The following is a 7,242-nucleotide window of genomic DNA, read 5'->3' as shown; positions in this document are numbered from 1 at the left end:
AGGACGTGCTGAATGTACCAATTTCAACTATTGCATCAGAGAGTGCATTTAGCCAAGCAAGACAACAACTTGGAGACACCCATCACTCATTGGGAAGCAATGCTTTGGATGTTTTAGTATGTTTCAGAGATTAGATTAGATCAGAACAAAGAAATCAAGGACGTGAAGATGTTGATAACCCAAAAGACGAGGAGCTTGGAGATATATTAATTCATGGTAACCCATCTGAATTTAACACTTTAGAAGAAGGCCAATCAGTTCATATTAATTATGAAGAACTTACTAAGGTAATGCAAAACCTTTGAATTTACTCTTTTTACGTTAATTTACTTGTTGCTAAATGTAAACCTTTCAATTTGCAAGTTTGAATTTTGAAATAAATGTAGCACTTGCAATTTATAAGGGTAATTTTTTCTCATCTTTATGTTTTTAATTTATATTAATATAACGTACAATAGTTATACAAAATACAAAAAAAATAATTACACTAACCTGGCCCGCCCCTTGTACCCGTAACCCGTACGGTTCAATTTTTACCCGGATGAACCCAAACACGTTAAATCCAGTAAGCACTAACCCGTAATCGGCCCGGTTCCCAACCCGTCCGGTTCCTAATTTTGCCTACCCAGCCCGGTTCGGCCCACCCGTTAGACACCCATAGGTGAGACCCATAACATGGTTGGATAGTTGGGTCAAAAGAAACAAGCATGGGTCTTTAAAATTTGGGTTGGAATTTTCCCTGTTGGCAGATTAAGTGAGGGGTCCCATTGTCATGGTGGACTTCTGTTACGGTTAGGGATAATTATCTTAACAGTTGTCACACCTCCTTTTTCCACCCTGGAATGGGTATAGGGGAGTTTTTCCAATTAAAGTGACAATAATCGAAATGAGATTATTTATTTAAGTTTAGAGTCGCTACTTGGGATAATTTATGGTGTCCCAAGTCACCGGTTTAAAATCCCGAATCGAGGAAGTTTGACTCTGTTTTACAACCCGCAAAATACAGAAATCCGGGTAAGGAATTCTATTAATCCGGGAGAAGGTGTTAGGCATTCCCGGGTTCCGTGGTTTTAGTACGGTCGCTCAACTATTATTAATTGGCCTAATTATCTAATTAATTACATGTTTCAAACTTATTGTGCATTTTTTAACCTTTTAAAGCCGCTTTTAATTATTTAAAACAATTATGGAATTTATTTGAACAAGTCGCGATGTCAAGCACTCGTTTGTTTTTGTACATATTGCTAATCGCGTCCCAGGAACCGTACCCACTATCTACAACATGTTTAGTTTATTAACACTATTAGAAGTTATGGCCGGGTCACATGAATGTACCCCCAAATTTGGAAATTATGTATCACAACTACGTCACGGAAACCCTACCCGTAGCTATGATAGTTTAATTATAGACGTGCCTAAAGCAAACTACGAATGTTCAAAGTATTTTTCCACATTAGTTTTTATATTAATGTGAGGGCCATAAGTTATGGAATTTATTTGTGGATGACACGTCTCAATTTATTAAAAAAAGAGATTGTACTCAACTAAAGCAAACTATAGATGTTCACGAATTATTTTCTTAAGTTTGAGGTCATGCAGAAGGCCAGGGATTACATAAATATATAGTTGGATAGAGTGGTGTTAAAGGGATTGACACTTATGTAATTCTAGTTTTCACTTTAGTCAATTAGCAGGAAAAACTGTCCATAAGAAAGGTTTAGAGAATAACAATTAGTTGTCATTTAATGTTGACAACTACGGGCCTTGATCACAATAGTGATAAGAACAAGTGGGCCCAATGGAGTTAGCCAGCATGGATTTCAAGCGAATGGATCAAGTTCAATTAACATTGCCTCAGCATTGGAGTTTAGAAACTCCAATTAACATGGTTGTATAGTGGCGGCCTAAATGTGTCCAGGCCCAATACACATATAACAATCAACTACAAGAGATTAAACAGTGACTGAAGCTCAATACGCACATGACAACAATTATGAGAGATTAAAAAGTTTTTTACAACGCCCACAAGCCAAATATATATAAATAAAGTTTAATAATACTATGGAAACATGCTTAGTCATTAGATCACCCCCACAAGCCCAATATAATCAAGTTTTACGAGAATCTAACTATGACAAAATAATTCTACCCAAATCTCAGGGAATGCATAACTAAAGAGTTTATATTACAATGAAAATCTAATATGAATAACAGTTATTAAAAAAATATTTTGGCATTCTGTAACATCACGAATGGAGCTCGTAGCCTTTTCTTATGACAAAATGCTCGATTCTACACACTGAACCTTTACTTTATGAAATTAAAAGCTCAATTTCAACATATGGAATCCAGACCTTGGCCCGCAGTTGCTCAAGCTTCCCAATCCTCCATTTTTCATGTTAAGAACATCACTAGATATGGCTTTAATATAGATTTTTATGATACCAAAAATTATATGACTAAATGGACCATAACAAGGTTAAATGCTGACTACTAACATGCTCCAGCAGGATGAGCAAATATCAACAACATCTGAACTGGAGTAATCTTAACTTTTAAAAGATAATTCAACTGATGGTTGAGTAGAGAAAGAGCTGATATGAACAACTAATGCTAACATAGAGACATAGGCAACACATATAACAAAACAAACAGAAAAGAACTCAAATAATAGGCATAGCCATGGAATAAACCAACTAAAGAACCTTATTTTTATACTTCAAAGAGAAATACAAAGGTGTTTTGGCATACCTAAAAGTAGTAGGTAGCAATGTCACGACCCCGATTTCCCACCATCGGGTGTCGTGATGGCGCCTACTATCAGAGCTAGGCAAGCCAAATGTTTAAAACACCTTTCTTGCTTTCTTTCAACAATATAATAAGCGAGACAAAATCTAAGCAGAAAATTTTAAATTTAAAACAACTGAAAACCAAAAGTGCGAAAGTTTGAACCAATATGCTACCCAGAGTTTGGTGTCACTAGCTCACAGACTACTACAGAATGCTACAAACAATGCCTGAAAGGAAAATATATCATGTTTGTCTAATACAAGATAAACAAACGAGAAACATGGAAAGGGACTTCGGCCTGCGAATGCCAGCTAGGCTACCTCGAGAGTCCCTGGGCTGAAGATAGCTCCCAAAAGTCCTACTGCTGCGGTCCGAAAGCTGCTCCCTGATCTGTGCACAAAAATGCACAGAGTGCAGCATCAGCACAACCGACCCCATGTGCTGGTAAGTGTCTGGCCTAACCCCGGCGAAGTAGTGACGAGGCTAGACAGGACCTACCATAATTAACCTGTACAGATATATATACAAGTGCAAGAAAACAATAACAAGATAATACAAAGTAAAGCTGGGAGGGGACATGCTATCGGGGAGTAACAGATAAAAATGAAATATCGGAAATAAACAGAAGAAACTCCGGTTTCTATAATATCCCATAATATCATATATAAGTGGACGGCATGCCACACAATCCCATAATATCATATATAAGTGGACGACGTGCCACACGATCCCATAATATCATATATAAGTGGACGACGTGCCACACAATCCCATAATATCATATATAAGTGGAAGGCATGCCACACGATCCCAATTCATCTTTATCACAGTGCATAATATGTCACCGGCAACGGAGGCCAATAACCAAGTGGACGACGTGCCACACGATCCCATAATATCATATATAATATCTGACTTCATATAGTAGGCCCCTTTAGGGGAGGATAACAACTCAATACCTTTAACCCGACAAGGGTACAACTAACAGCCCAAAATATCCCGACAAGGGAGAGTATGTATCAGTCTACACATCTTGGCAAGGGAGTACTCACAACACATTCTTTTTTTAAATCACTTCTTCCTCAACTAACACATTCATGTTCGAGCTAACGCTCCAAAAGTACACCAATCACAATTTCCACCTCAATCGTTCACATTATATGAAACTCATCAAGCAAAAAAGGAGATTGTGTCACATTACTCGAATTAAAAGCAATTAAGACTCATGGTCATGCTAGACTCCGGTGCATAGATAACCGTCACCATGCCTATACACCGTACTCCATATTAGCAAGTAGCAAATAACATCCTAATCCTATTTCCTCAAGCTAAAGTTAGAACAAACACTTACCTCGATGCCTTGAACACCACTCAAGTCTCAATTATAGCTTTACCTCTTGATTCCACCACCAGTCCGCTTGAATCTAGTCATAAGTTACTTAATCACATTAATAATTATTAAATGAATCACTCCCAATGCATGAAAATAGATTTTTACAAGGTTTTCCCCCAAAAGGTCAAAAATACCCCCGGACCCACGTAGTCGAAACTCGAGGTTCGGACCAAAACCTGGTTACCCATTCCCCTGTGAATCCAAATATATGATTTGTTTTGAAATCGGACCCCAAATTGAGGTTCGACTTCTCCATTTGTAGAAAACCTAGGTTCTACCAAAACACTCAATTTCACCCATGAAAATCTTTGATTTGAAGTTGAAATTATGTTAAAAGACATTAAGGAATAAAGAAATTAAGTTAGAAATCACTTACCAATAGTTTTGGATAAGAAACGTTGTTTGAAAAATCACCTCTTAGGTTTTGGGTTTTTGAAAAGTGGAAAAATGACTGAAAATCCCGAATTTATACATTTTTGCTGGGGGCTGGCGCGAACCGCATAGAAATGCACCGCGGTCGTGCCGAGGGAGGGGAGAAGTGGGCTTTCTCTGAACCCACCCAGCGCGGAACACACAGATTTGGTGCGCGGCCGCGCTGGTCGGCCTAGCCACCCCCCTCTGAACCCCACCACGCGGACCGCACAGAAAAGTGTCGCGGTCGCGTGGCTGCCAGCACGGACCGCGCGGAAATGGCCGCGGCCGCGCCGGACCTGCAACACCTGAACCTGCATTTTTTTAAGTTTAAGACCTCCAGGGCCCTACTTGAAACTCACCCAAGCCCTCGGGGCTCCAAACCAAACATGCACACAACCTTAAAACATCTTACGGACTTACTCGTGCAATCAAATCGCCAAGATAACATCATATATATAGAATCAAGACTCAAAACATGTGATTTTCTCTCAACTTTCATAAAACTCAAATTCCCCATTTTAAGTCTGAAACACGTCATATGACGTCCGTTTTTAGCCAAACTTTACAGATAGTGCTTAAAACATATTTAAGACTCGTACCGAGCATTGGAACCAAAATACGAGCCCGATACCACAGCTTTCCAATCAATTTCCTTCTACATTTTCCTTAATTAATTTCAGAAAACAATTTCACACAAAATTTTATTTTCGGGCTTGGGACCTCAGAATTTAATTCCGGGCACACGCCCAAGTCCCATATTTTTCTACGGACCCTCGGTACCGTTGAATCACAGGTCCGTGTCCATTTACCCAAAATGTTGACCGAAGTCAATATTATGCATATTAATATCAAAATCCATCAAAATTTTTACATAATTCACATATTCTAACATAAAAACTTTCCGGCTACGCGCCCGAACTGTGCACGTAAAACGAGACAACTAAAAGCGAGGTTTTTAAGGCCTCGAAAGCGTGGAACAAGGAAGAACTACGGTGATAACCCTTTGGGTCGTCACATTCTCCACCTCTAAAACAACCGTTCGTCCTCGAACGGACAAAAGAAAGAAGTACCCAAGTCAGGAAATAAATGAGGATAACGCCCCCGCATATCGGAGTCGAACTCCCAGGTTGATGCCTCAGGAGGATGACCTCTCCACTGAACACGCACCGAAGGAAAACTCTTTGACTTCAACTGTCGAACCTGCCGGTCTAGAATAGCCACCGGCTCCTCTTCATATGATAGATCTTTGTCCAATTGGACAGTGCTGAAATCTAACACGTGCGATGGATCTCCGCGATACTTCCGGAGCATAGATACATGAAACACGGGATGCACAGCTGACAAGCTCAGTGGCAAGGCAAGTCTATAAGCCACCTCTCCCACACGATCAAGAATCTCAAATGGACCGATGAACCTAGGGCTGAGCTTTCCCTTCTTCCCAAATCTCATCACGCCCTTCATAGGCGATACATGGAGCAATACCCGCTCTTCAACCATGAAAGCAACATCTCTGACCTTGCGGTCTACATAACTCTTCTGTCTGGAATGAGCTGTACGAAGTCTATCCTGAATAATCCTGACCTTGTCCAAGGCCTCCTGAACCAGATCTGTACCCAATAATCGAGCCTCTCCCGGCTCAAACCATCCAACCGGAGACCGACATCGCCTACCATACAACACCTCATATGGAGCCATCTGAATGCTGGACTGGTAGCTGTTGTTGTAGGCGAACTCTGCTAAAGGCAAAAACTGGTCCCACGAGCCTCCAAAATCAATGACACAGGCTCGGAGCATGTCCTCAAGAATCTGAATAGTCCTCTTGGACTGACCGTCCGTATGGGGATGAAATGTTGTACTCAACTCAACCTGGGTGCCCAACTCTCGCTGAACCGCTCTCCATAAATGTGAGGTAAACTACGTACCCCGATCTGAAATGATAGATAGCGGCACCCCATGAAGGCGAACAATCTCCCTGATATAAATCTCGGCTAACCTTTCAGATGAATATGTGGATGCAACACGAACAAAATGCGCTGACTTGGTCAGCCTATCAACAATGACCCAAACTGCATCAAACTTCTTCTGAGTCATCGGAAGCCCTGTAACAAAATCCATCGTAATCCTCTCCCACTTCCACTCGGGAAGTTCAATCCTCTGAAATAGACTACCAGGTCTTTGATGCTCGTACTTAACCTGCTGACAATTCAAACACCTAGCCACATGCGCAACGATGTCTTTCTTCATCTTGCTCCACCAATAGTGCTGTCTCAAATCCTGATAGATCTTCGCGGTGCCAGGGTGAATAGAATACCGAGAACTGTGGGCCTCCGCTAAGATCAACTCTCGAATCCCATCAACATTGGGCACACAAACTCGCCCCTGCAATCTCAATACGCCATCATCATCTAATGTTACTTTTTTGGCACCTCCACGCTGCACCGTGTCTCTCAAGACACATAAATGGGGATCATCGAATTGTCGATCATGGATACACTCCAATAACGAAGAACGAGCGACCGTGCAAGCTAATACTCTAGTAGGCTCAGAAATGTCCAACCTTACAAACTGATTGGCCAAAGCCTGAACATCCAAAGCAAGAGGTCTCTCACCGACCGGAATATAAGCAAGACTGCCCATACTGGCTG

This window comes from Nicotiana tabacum, chromosome 21 (assembly GCF_000715075.1).
Source record: "Nicotiana tabacum cultivar K326 chromosome 21, ASM71507v2, whole genome shotgun sequence".
NCBI lineage: Eukaryota > Viridiplantae > Streptophyta > Magnoliopsida > Solanales > Solanaceae > Nicotiana > Nicotiana tabacum.
This window is presented reverse-complemented; position numbering follows the sequence as displayed.